General features: G+C 43.2%; 1 long non-coding RNA gene across 1 annotated transcript in view; it reads right to left on the bottom strand.

The window, feature by feature from the left end:
• The window catches only part of LOC128594343 (uncharacterized), a 124304-nt gene that overhangs the window by 38468 nt on the left and 73596 nt on the right, over nucleotides 1-12240 (bottom strand). The gene's annotated exons all lie outside the window — the stretch shown is intronic.

Here is a 12240-nt window from a genome sequence, read left to right as displayed (position 1 = left end):
GGAGTCTAGGGGGACCGCCTGAGACATCACACGGTTTGTAAGTCCCTATTAATTATTTCTCTCTGAGAAACTGGATTGGTCAGTCTCTTTCTTTAGTCTTTTAGTTCCCTCAGCCTTTGGGGTAGGTTTGCACAGATGTGCCCACTGTGGAACAGCCAGCCAGGAGCTGAGAGACCAAGGGAGAGGTAAGGGGAGCAAAGCATCTGCGGATGCCCGAAGATGTCCACCTCATCCATGTGGGGCGGGGTGGCACATCAGCTAGATGCCTGTGGACCTCTGCACGAGTACCAGGGTGTCCCCAAAATGTCAGTTGGGGGTGCACTGCAGTAAGGAAGCCAAGCAGATAGCCACCGCAACCGGTTGGACTTTTTTGTTCATTTGTCAATGAAGACCCAGCTCACAGCAAAGGCAAAAATTAAATGGCTGGAGGAGAAATTGCAACTAGAAAAGGACACAGGGCTTTCCACTTCTCCCCTTGCATCCAACTTAATGGACAGAATTGAAGATCAAGAGACAAAAATTGCCTTTCCATGCTACCCAGAAAGGGGTCAATGTGGTGCTCTTCTGGATTCCCATTGTAACTTAAAGGGAAATTTCCACGATGTCCAGAGCACTTGATGTCCTGCAAATGAAGGAGGAGGATGTCCTCAAATCCCTTGTAGCAGGAACCCACTTAGGAGATATCAACCTTGCCTTCCAGATGAAACAATATATCTCTAAAAGGAAAAGTGATGGTGTTTACATTATAAATCTGAAGTGGACCTGGGAGAAACTTCTGCTGGCAGCTTGTGCCATTATTGTCACTAGAAACCTGCTGATGTCAGTGTCATGTCCTTCAGGAATAATGACCAGTGAGCTGTGCTGAAGTTTGCTGCTGCCACTGGAGCCACTTTTATGGCTGGTCATTTCACTCCTGGGAACTTCACTAACCAGATTTGGGAGCTGCATCTTCTAGTGGTTAGTGATCCCAGGGCTGATCACCAGCCTCTCACAGAGGCCTCTTAACCTTCCCACCACTGGAGACTTCTCTGTGCAACACAGAGCTCCCCTGTGTGGTGTGCACATCGCTATCCCATGCAGCAGCAAGGGAGCTCACTCGGTGGGTGTGATGCTGGCCTGGGAAGTTCTGCAAATGCATGGCACGATCTCCCTGAACATCCATGGAAGTTCATATGTGACCTCTGTTTCTACAGAGATCCTGAAGAGATTAAAAGGAAGAGCAGGCTGCCTGAGAAAGCTGAGGCCAAGGAAGAATTTCAGGGTAAATCCACTGCCCCAGCTCCTGAGTTTACTACTATTCAACTCGAGGTTGCAGCCTGGTCTGAAGCCTGCAGGTGCCCTCTGTGCCTACTGAGCAGGTCCCCACTGAGGACAGGCTCTCAGCCTGCTGTGGAGACAGGTCTGCAGCTCCTACTGCCCAGGCCACTGAATGGGTGGGAACAACCACTGAGTGGTCCTAAGCTATTTTTCCCAGGCTCTTAAACAACACGGAAACAGGGTTAGCAGAAAAAAAACATCAGTTCTTAAAAAAGAGAGAGACAAAAAATTCGTAGATTTGTCTGCCTAGAGGGAAGGAAATGGAAACAACCAAAAATCAGAGCTACCATAATTAAGCCCAATTGAGACTCTGCTGACCTGGAGGCCACAGATGGGGAGGGGGACAGGGAACTCTGGCAAGCTCTCCCCTCATGCAAAGAAAAGAGAAATCTCAACAACTGCAGCAAAATGGGGGTCAGCACATGGGGCCTTTCACTGTTGGGGGAGGGGATGCTGCTGTAGAATTCTTGGTTGCAGACCTTCAAACAACCGCTGAGGGAACCTCTGACAGCTTGGATAGTTCCCCTGGGGGACACAGTGGGTGATTCCCTAGCCAAAAAATGGTGCAGAAAAAAATCAGTAACATCACCACCCACCCAGCCCTGCGGCAACACCTGCACAATGCAAGGCAAACACAAGCGGATCAGCCTTAGGGACTAAATCATTCTAGCTACAAGGCAGGCTTAGCCTAAAGAAGGAGACTGACCAGGAGGGTCAACCTCTTGGAGGTCAATCCAAGAGGACCAGGGGCCTTCTCTGAGAATTAGGGATGAGGCAAATCATCTATGCTTGAGTTTTCACCAAACCAACTAAAGCAGGTTTCACTGCCAGGATGAAAAATAAATTACTACTACAGGGTGTGCCAAGAGGATGGCATACCCTTTGCTGTCTCTGTTGAGTCCTATAGTGGGACAAGATGTGTATGGTGTGGGAGAAGCCATCACAGATTTGGGGGAAATTGAGAAAGTGAGGAACAACGTACACTTGGTAACCTGATAAGGGCTAACCAAGTAGAAAAAGAAAACTCCACAGAAAACAAGGAGAGACAAGGGAAAGGGGTTGATAAGAGTCACACATAGGCAGAGGGGGTATAAAGTGTTGGGAGCAGCAACACCCTGAGAATAAATAAACAGCCCACTGCTGTACTGGTAACCTTATGGGGGGAATTGCAGCCTGGACATCAGTTTAATCCCTTCTCTTTTGCTGCTCTGAGGGAGGAAGAGGATTTGACCCTTCACTCTACTGCTCTAGCCTATCAGAGGTGAATCCCAACCTAGCCCCAAGATTAGGAGTGTGGCCAATGTTGACCCCATGTTCGAGCAATAGGGGGTAACCAGAGGTCCCATATTGAGCTCACCATTTACGAGTCCTTCCCTTCCCCCAAATAAAGAGAAGACTATTGTCTTAGCAGAATATGAAATGTGGGATGGAATGGAAATCCAGAAAGACTCCCATTAATGGGCTGCTATTGATCTGGGTCAAAAGGACTTTATTTCATCTAGGTATTGGAAAAGTTCCCACTGCCCCATGTAGGATACTTATTTTCCCTATCCCAGAAAACATTTTGGGCATGGGTATTTTGTTAGGAAAAACCTTGCAAACTTCAGTGGGAGATTCAGATTGAAGGTGTGTGCAGTAAAACCTGTCTGTTCTCTGGGAAGAAGCAAGATGGGAACCCCCAGGACTCCCTGCCCCTAGGTGAGCTATCGACATTAACAAGACAAATCACCTGAGGGTGTGCTGAAATAAGTAGAGCTATTGTGAGCCTGGCAAAGGTGCATATTTATCCACCCAGTTCAAAGCCCATTTAAGAATCCTGTCTGGTCTGTATGTGTGCAAACCAGGCAGTACCTGGCAGGTCACTGTGCACTGCTGGGAGTTGAACAAGGTAACCCCAGCCATACGTGCTGCAGATCCTGATATTACTCATGCAGTCAACCACATAGGGTCTGTGCTGGGCCACATCATGCTGTCTTAGACTAGGCCGATGCCTTTTCCAGCATTCTTCTCTCTGAACAATCACAAGACCAGTCGCAAGCAAATGTTACCATTGGCCCTTCAAGTATTGCTCCAAGGATATCTTCACAGCCCTATGATTTGTCATGGAATGGACTTGTCTTTGTTCTCATCCCTGTCTTTTCTTTCTCGACTTCATTATACCATTGGCATTATGTCAACCGCTGAAGATTTTAATGTGTTACAGGGAAGTTTTACAATATTGTGCTCTCATCTATGAAAGCAGGGATGGGCAATCGACCCTCAAAAAATCTAGGCCCACAGCCTGCAGTGAAGTTCTTAGGGGTTATATTTTTAGGGTCAAGCAAGACTTCTTTGATACCATGGGCAGTGATTAAGAAAGTCCAACAAGGGAGGCGGAGCAAGATGGCAGCCGAGTAACAGCTTCCTTGCATCTGGGCACCGTGAGTCTGGGGATATAGGACTCCAGGCATCTCTGGCTGGTGGGATCTGCCTATCATCACCCCTGAGAGGATACAGGGAGTCAGCGAGAGACTTCTGGACCCCAAGAGGAGGACTAAATCAGTGGAAAACCGGCAAGTGGTCGCGTGTGTTCAATTTGTCTAAACCCGCCCGCAACTGTAAGTTCAGTAGCAGCGAGACTGCAAACCAGAAAGGCCTTACCTGTGAACTGTTTTGGTGTCTTTGGACTTGGCACTCAGCTGAACTGCCTTGGGGAGAGCCTGAGCGGGAGTGCGAGAACTTTGGCCTTTGTCCAGGGCCCCAGTCTGAGCCGCTGAGCCAGACGGAGCTAATAGTGTTTGGCTCTGGGTCACAGGCAGACATTGTGAGCAATCGCCCCGGCAAGCTCCGCCCTCAGGGTCGCGGAGCTGGAATTGGGTGGGAGCCGGTAACCCAGCGACCAAGTAGCCTAAGGGCAGGGTCTGAGCCGCCTTGCAGCCCTAACCCTCGGGGGCAGAGGGAGACCAGTTTTGACACACAGGGTAAGTGGATAGCCACTTCAGCAGTGATTCCAGCGACAAGCACTTCCCTGAGAAAGCTTCTGCTCAGTAAGTGAACAAGTTCAAAGTGCCTTTTAAGTGGGCTGAAGAGAGATTTAGGCTGTCTACCTGCTGGGGTTTGAGAAACTAGCAGCCTCCAGTCGTATCAGAACTGTGATTAACATCTCATACCCCAGAAGACCACGTGTTGCCCAGACAATATTCAATAACATATACATACTGCTTTGTTTTTGGTTGTGTGTTTTGTTTTTTGTTTTTTTTTTGGTTTGGTTGTTTTTTTTTGTTGTTGTTGTTTATTTTGATGTTGTGGATTGTTGTTTTGTTTTTTAAGTTCAACCTTTTCCATACAGATCCTTTTTCTTTCTCAATTTTTCTAGTTTAATTATAATTTCCCATTGCTGCCTATTTCAATAATTAGAACTTCATTTTTGTTAGTGTTTCTACCGCTATTATTTGTTTTTTCCAGCCAATTTTATCCCATAAAGTTTTCTGTTTGCTTGTTTTGGTTTGATTTATAGCATTTTTGTCTTTCCTCTCTACTTGGTGGAGGTGGGGTACTGTGTCTGATCAGGTTAGCAAAGAGCTGCTGACCTCAAGGGAACCACCCAACTGGGCACCCCCAGAAGGTGGGTTTTTTTAAAGGTTGTATCAAAGTACCCTACTGTACACCTATATTGCTCTGTCTCCCTTTTTCTGTGCCTCTCTTCTTTTTGTCAATATTCCTTTTACCCACCCCCTCTCCTTTCTCTATTTTTCTTTTTTTTTCCTTATCACTCGGTCCTCCTTTCTTTCATCCCTTTTTTGCTCTTAAACCTTCTCACCCTTCTGGTCCTGTAACCCTTAGTCCACAGGCACGAGAACTGAAAGAGCAAGAGGAAGTGAAAGGAAAATTAGGGCAAGGAAACAGATAAAAGAAATCACCCATGAGGAAGAATCAGCAGAAAACTCCAGGGAACATGAAGAACCAGTCCAGAACAACCCCGCCAAGGGACCATGAGGTAGCTACTGCAGAGGATTCCACCTATACAGAAATGTTAGGAATGACAGAAAGGGAATTTAGAATACACATGTTGAAAACAGTGAAAGAAATGATGGAAACAATGAAGGAAACTGCTAATAAAGTGGAAAATAACCAAAAGGAAATCCAAAAACAGAATCAAATCAGAGATGAACGATATGAAGAATATAAAAAGGATATAGCAGAGCTGAAGGAAATGAAACAGTCAATCAGGGAACTTAAAGATGCAATGGAAAGTATCAGCAACAGGTTAGACCATGCAGAAGAAAGAATTTCAGAGGTAGAAGACAAAGTTTTTGAGATAACTCAGATAGTAAAAGAGGCAGAAAAGAAGAGAGAGAAAGCAGAACGTTCACTGTCAGAATTATGGGACTTTATGAAGCGTTCCAACATACGAGTTATAGGAATTCCAGAAGGGGAAGAAGAATGCCCCAGAGGAATGGAAGCCATACTAGAGAATATTATAAAAGAAAATTTTCCAAACATCACCAAAGATTCTGACACACTGCTTTCAGAGGGATATCGGACCCCAGGTCGCCTCGACCCTAACCGAGCTTCTCCAAGACACATTGTGATGAACCTGTCCAAAGTCAAGACAAAAGAAAAGATTCTGCAAGCTGCCAGGAGTAAGCGCCAGTTGACCAATAGGGGCAAATGCATCAGATTGACCGCAGACTTCTCTAATGAAACTTTTCAAACAAGAAGACAATGGTCATCTACCTTTAAACTACTTAAACAGAACAATTTTCAGCCCAGAATTCTGTACCCTGCTAAGCTAAGCTTCAAAATTGACGGAGAAATCAAATCATTTACGGATATACAAACATTGAGGAAATTCGCCACAACAAGACCAGCTCTACAGGAAATACTTCAACCTGTTCTGCACACTGACCACCATAATGGATCAGCAGCAAAGTAAGAACTCAGAAATTAAAGGACAGAACCAAACCTCCACACTGATGCAAAAGATAAAACTAAGCAATGGACTCTCACCAAATAAGACGAATAGAATACTACCACACTTATCAATTATCTCAATAAATGTTAATGGCTTGAATTCCCCACTGAAGAGGCATAGATTGGTTGACTGGATTAAAAAACACAAGCCATCCATTTGCTGTCTGCAGGAAACACACCTGCCTTCAAAAGACAAATTAAAGCTCCGAGTCAAGGGTTGGAAGACAATTTTTCAGGCAAATGGAATTCAGAAGAAAAGAGGAGTTGCAATCTTATTTTCAGATACATGTGGATTTAAAGCAACTAAAGTCAAAAAAGACAAAGATGGTCACTTTATATTGGTCAAGGGAAAAATACAACAAGAAGACATTTCAATTCTAAATATCTATGCACCCAATTTAAATGCTCCCAGATTCTTGAAACAGACCTTACTCAGTCTGAGCAATATGATATCTGATAATACCATCATAACAGGGGACCTTAACACTCCTCTTACAGAGCTGGACAGATCCTCTAAACAGAATTAAACAAGGATATAAGAGACTTAAATGAGACCCTAGAACAACTGTGCTTGATAGACGCATATAGAACACTCCATCCCAAAGATAAAGAATATACATTCTTCTCATCACCCCATGGAACATTCTCCAAAATTGATCATATCCTGGGACACAAAACAAATATCAACAGAATCAAAAGAATTGAAATTTTACCTTGTATCTTCTCAGACCATAAGGCACTAAAGTGGAACTCAACTCTAACAAAAATGCTCGACCCCACCCAAAGGCATGGAAACTAAACAATCTTCTGTTGAATAACAGATGGGTGAAGGAAGAAATAAAACAGGAAATCATTAACTTCCTTGAGCATAACAACAATGAAGACACAAGCTACCAAAACCTGTGGGATACTGCAAAAGCAGTTTTGAGAGGAAAATTCATCGCTTTAGATGCCTACATTCAAAAAACAGAAAGAGAGCACATCAACAATCTCACAAGAGATCTTATGGAATTGGAAAAAGAAGAATAATCTAAGCCTAAACTCAGTAGAAGAAAAGAAATATCCAAAATCAAATCAGAGATCAATGAAATTGAAAACAAAAGAATCATTCAGAAAATTAATGAAACAAGGAGTTGGTTTTTTGAAAAAATAAATAAAATAGATAAACCATTGGCCAGACTAACAAGGAATAGAAAAGTAAAATCTCTAGTAACCTCAATCAGAAATGATAAAGGGGAAATAACAACTGATCCCACAGAGATACAAGAGATCATCTCTGAATACTACCAGAAACTCTATGCCCAGAAATCTGACAATGTGAAGGAAATGGATCAATATTTGGAATCACACCCTCTCCCTAGACTCAGCCAGGAAGAAATAGAGCTCCTGAACAGACCAATTTCAAGCACTGAGATCAAAGAAACAATAAAAAATCTTCCAACCAAAAAATGCCCTGGTCCAGATGGCTTCACTCCAGAATTCTATCAAACCTTCAAGGAAGAGCTTATTCCTGTACTGCAGAAATTATTCCAAAAAATTGAGGAAGAAGGAATCTTCCCCAACACATTCTATGAAGCAAACATCACCCTGATACCCAAACCAGGAAAAGACCCAAACAAAAAGGAGAATTTCAGACGAATCTCACTCATGAACATAGACGCAAAAATTCTCAACAAAATCCTAGCCAATAGATTACAGATTATCATCAAAAAAGTCATTCATCATGATCAAGTAGGCTTCATCCCAGGGATGCAAGGCTGGTTTAACATACGCAAGTCTATAAACGTTATCCACCATATTAACAGAGGCAAAAATAAAGATCACATGATCCTCTCAATAGATGCAGAAAAAGCATTTGATAAAATCCAGCATCCTTTTCTAATTAGAACACTGAAGAGTATAGGCATAGGTGGCACATTTCTAAAACTGATTGAAGCTATCTATGACAAACCCACAGCTAATATTTTACTGAATGGAGTAAAACTGAAAGCTTTTCCTCTTAGAACTGGAACCAGACAAGGTTGTCCTCTGTCACCTTTACTATTCAGCATGGTGCTGGAAGTTCTAGCCAATACAATTAGGCAAGACAAGGAAATAAAGGGAATCCACATGGGAGCAGAGGAGGTCAAACTCTCCCTCTTTGCTGATGACATGATCTTATACTTAGAGAACCCCAATGACTCAACCACAAGACTCCTAGAAGTCATCAAAAAATACAGTAATGTTTCAGGATATAAAATCAATGTCCACAATTCAGTAGCCTTTGTGTACACCAATAACAGTCAAGATGAGAAGCTAATTAAGGACACAACTCCCTTCACCATAGTCTCAAAGAAAATGAAATACCTAGGAATATACCTAACGAAGGAGGTGAAGGACCTCTATAAAGAAAACTATGAAATCCTCAGAAAGGAAATAGCAGAGGATATTAACAAATGGAAGAACATACCATGCTCATGGATGGGAAGAATCAACATTGTTAAAATGTCTATACTTCCCAAAGCAATCTACCTATTCAATGCCATTCCTATCAAAATACCAACATCGTACTTTCAAGATTTGGAAAAAATGATTCTGCGTTTTGTATGGAACCGGAAAAAACCCCGTATAGCTAAGGCAGTTCTTAGTAACAAAAATAAAGCTGGGGGCATCAGCATACCAGATTTTAGTCTGTACTACAAAGCCATAGTGCTCAAGACAGCATGGTACTGGCACAAAAACAGAGACATAGACACTTGGAATCGAATTGAAAACCAAGAAATGAAACTAACATTTTACAACCACCTAATCTTTGATAAACCAAACAAGAACATACTTTGGGGGAAAGACTCCCTATTCAATAAATGGTGTTGGGAGAACTGGATGTCTACATGTATAAGACTGAAACTGGACCCACACCTTTCCCCACTCACAAAAATTGATTCAAGATGGATAAAGGACTTAAACTTAAGGCATGAAACAATAAAAATCCTCCAAGAAAGCATAGGAAAAACACTGGAAGATATTGGCCTGGGGAAAGACTTCATGAAGAAGACTGCCATGGCAATTGCAACAACAACAAAAATAAACAAATGGGACTTCATTAAACTGAAAAGCTTCTGTACAGCTAAGGAGACAACAACCAAAGCAAAGAGACAACCTACACAATGGGAAAGGATATTTGCATATTTTCAATCAGACAAAAGCTTGATAACTAGGATCTACAGAGAACTCAAATTAATCCACATGAAAAAAGCCAACAATCCCTTATATCAATGGGCAAGAGACATGAATAGAACCTTCTCTAAAGACGACAGACGAATGGCTAACAAACACATGAAAAAATGTTCATCATCTCTATATATTAGAGAAATGCAAATCAAAACAACCCTGAGATATCATCTAACCCCAGTGAGAATGGCCCACATCACAAAATCTCAAAACTGCAGATGCTGGCGTGGATGTGGAGAGAAGGGAACACTTTTACACTGCTGGTGGGACTGCAAACTAGTACAACCTTTCTGGAAGGAAGTATGGAGAAACCTCAAAGCACTCAACCTAGACCTCCCATTTGACCCTGCAATCCCATTACTGGGCATCTACCCAGAAGGAAAGAAATCCTTTTATCATAAGGACACTTGTACTAGACTGTTTATTGCAGCTCAATTTACAATCGCCAAAATGTGGAAACAGCCTAAATGCCCACCAACCCAGGAATGGATTAACAAGCTGTGGTATATGTATACCATGGAATACTATTCAGCCATTAAAAAAAATGGAGACTTTACATCCTTCGTATTAACCTGGATGGACGTGGAAGACATTATTCTTAGTAAAGCATCACAAGAATGGAGAAGCATGAATCCTATGTACTCAATTTTGATATGAGGACAATTAATGACAATTATGGTTATGGGGGGGGAACAGAAGGAGGGAAGGAGGGAGGTGGGTGGGGCCTTGTGTGTGTCACACTTTATGGGGGCAAGACATGATTGCAAGAGGGACTTTACCTAACAATTGCAATCAGTGTAACCTGGCTTATTGTACCCTCAATGAATCCCCAACAATAAAAAAAAAAAGAAAGTCCAACAATTTTCAACTCTGAAAATAGGAAAAGAAATCCAAACATTTGTGGGTCTTTTGGCTATTGAAGAGCATTTATCCCACACTTAGCACAATGGTTGAGGCCACTACATACAACTATTAGAGAAGGGCACATTGGGACTGGGAACAGCTCAGCAGGAAGATTCCAACAGGCTAAAGTGCTACAGGGGCTGGTGTAAGCCTTAAAGCGCCTCTTTGGAGGGTGCAGCTATGACTTTGGATGCTATTTCTGCTCCCCAGGGCCTATGGCAAACACAATATGGCAAATCTGTCCTCTTAGGATTGCAATTAAGGAAAGGAACTGAAATCAGACATTCTCCCCTTGAGCAACAAGTGCTAGCAGTGTATAATGCTTTACGACGGGTGGAACTGTTAACAAAGACCCTTCCCGTGACTGTGACAAACAGTCAAGGGATGGATAGAAGGATTGTTCCAAGGACCCACCTCCACTATAGCCATTGAACACCCTCTTTAAAAGAATGGCATGCCTATGTGTAACAAGGTGTTTGGCAACGAGTCCCTTCATCTCAGAATTGCATGCTGTCCTAGGCCCTGTTACACATGATCATCTACAGGACACCCTTTATCCCTTCCTACACCAGTACTGGACACAGTAAAAAAGGAGTGTTTCTCATCCTGAGCCATGCTCGGAATGAAGATGGTTCCAGTAGGGGAAAGCCCTGTGTTTAGACCTCTGTCACTATACAAGCACAAACTGATACATCCGAGTGGTCAGTGGGCTAAGTCGTGAGCTGCGTGGTTAGTCATCACACGTGAGCTCCAGCCCCTAGGTCTTTGCACTCTCCAAGGATAGCTGGGCTGTATTCAAAGGCCTAAGTGTGTGGCTAGCCCAATGGGAACAAGAAAAGTGGGCGATTATGCACACACCTCTATGAAGTATAAGCATGTGGCAAGACATGTGAGAGAAGCTTCAACATTCTGCGTCTGATTTAACTGTGTTTCATGTGGCTGCACACGAAAAAGACTCAGTTCCAGGAAATATAGAAGCTGACACCCTGACAAAATTAGAAGCATCGTGCTAGCCCAGGCACTGGTGACTTGGGTACATAAAAAAAAAATGGTCATAGGCTGGATGCATCAGCTCACACCTATAATCTCAGCACTTTGGGAGGCCAAAATGTGAGGATCGCTTGAGGCTAAGAGTTCAAGATCAGCCTGGGCAACATAGGGAGATGCCTCCCATATAACCCCCAAACCATGGGGGTTAATTAGAATAAAAAGTGGTCTGTTGAAAGCACAAATTCAAACTTTACTAGGGAAAGTTGCATAGGTGTTGTCTGCAGCCCCTATTTCTTTAATTCAGCCAGAGTGGGGATACCTGCCCCATATGACTGGCTGGGAAAATTATCCCCCAAACCTACCATTTATGCCTCTACCAAAAATAAAAACATTAGCAAGGCGTGGTGCTGAGTAGTCCCATCTACTCAGGAGGCTGAAGCAGGAGGGGAGGACAATGGCTCAAGCCCAGGAATTCAAGGTTACAGGGAGCTATGACTGTGCCTCTGTACTCCAGCCTGTCAGAGCAAGACCCGGTTTCTAAAAGTACTTTTTTAAAGTGGTCATTGAAGGGCAAGAGCAAGCAAGGAGCTAACCACCCAGGGGAGCAGGATTGCCCTTAAAGTACAGCAGCCTTCTAACAGCTATTACCGACTGCTTACCTCTTTTGCTATTGCGTTGATAGGATAGACCATACCAAATAGGATACATTCCTAGGGCTGCGTAGCCTGTGACAGATTGACAAGTGAATTATATAGAACCTCTTTCTGCAAGCCTAGGGCAGAAATGTGCTAACCTGCTAGAACACTGCTACTGGACTACTGCAAGTTTGTCCTTGTACGTGAGCTACACCAGCCAGTACTGTTAAAG

Source organism: Nycticebus coucang, chromosome 9, assembly GCF_027406575.1.
Source record: "Nycticebus coucang isolate mNycCou1 chromosome 9, mNycCou1.pri, whole genome shotgun sequence".
NCBI classification, from domain to species: Eukaryota; Metazoa; Chordata; class Mammalia; order Primates; family Lorisidae; genus Nycticebus; species Nycticebus coucang.
This window is presented reverse-complemented; position numbering and strand designations above follow the sequence as displayed.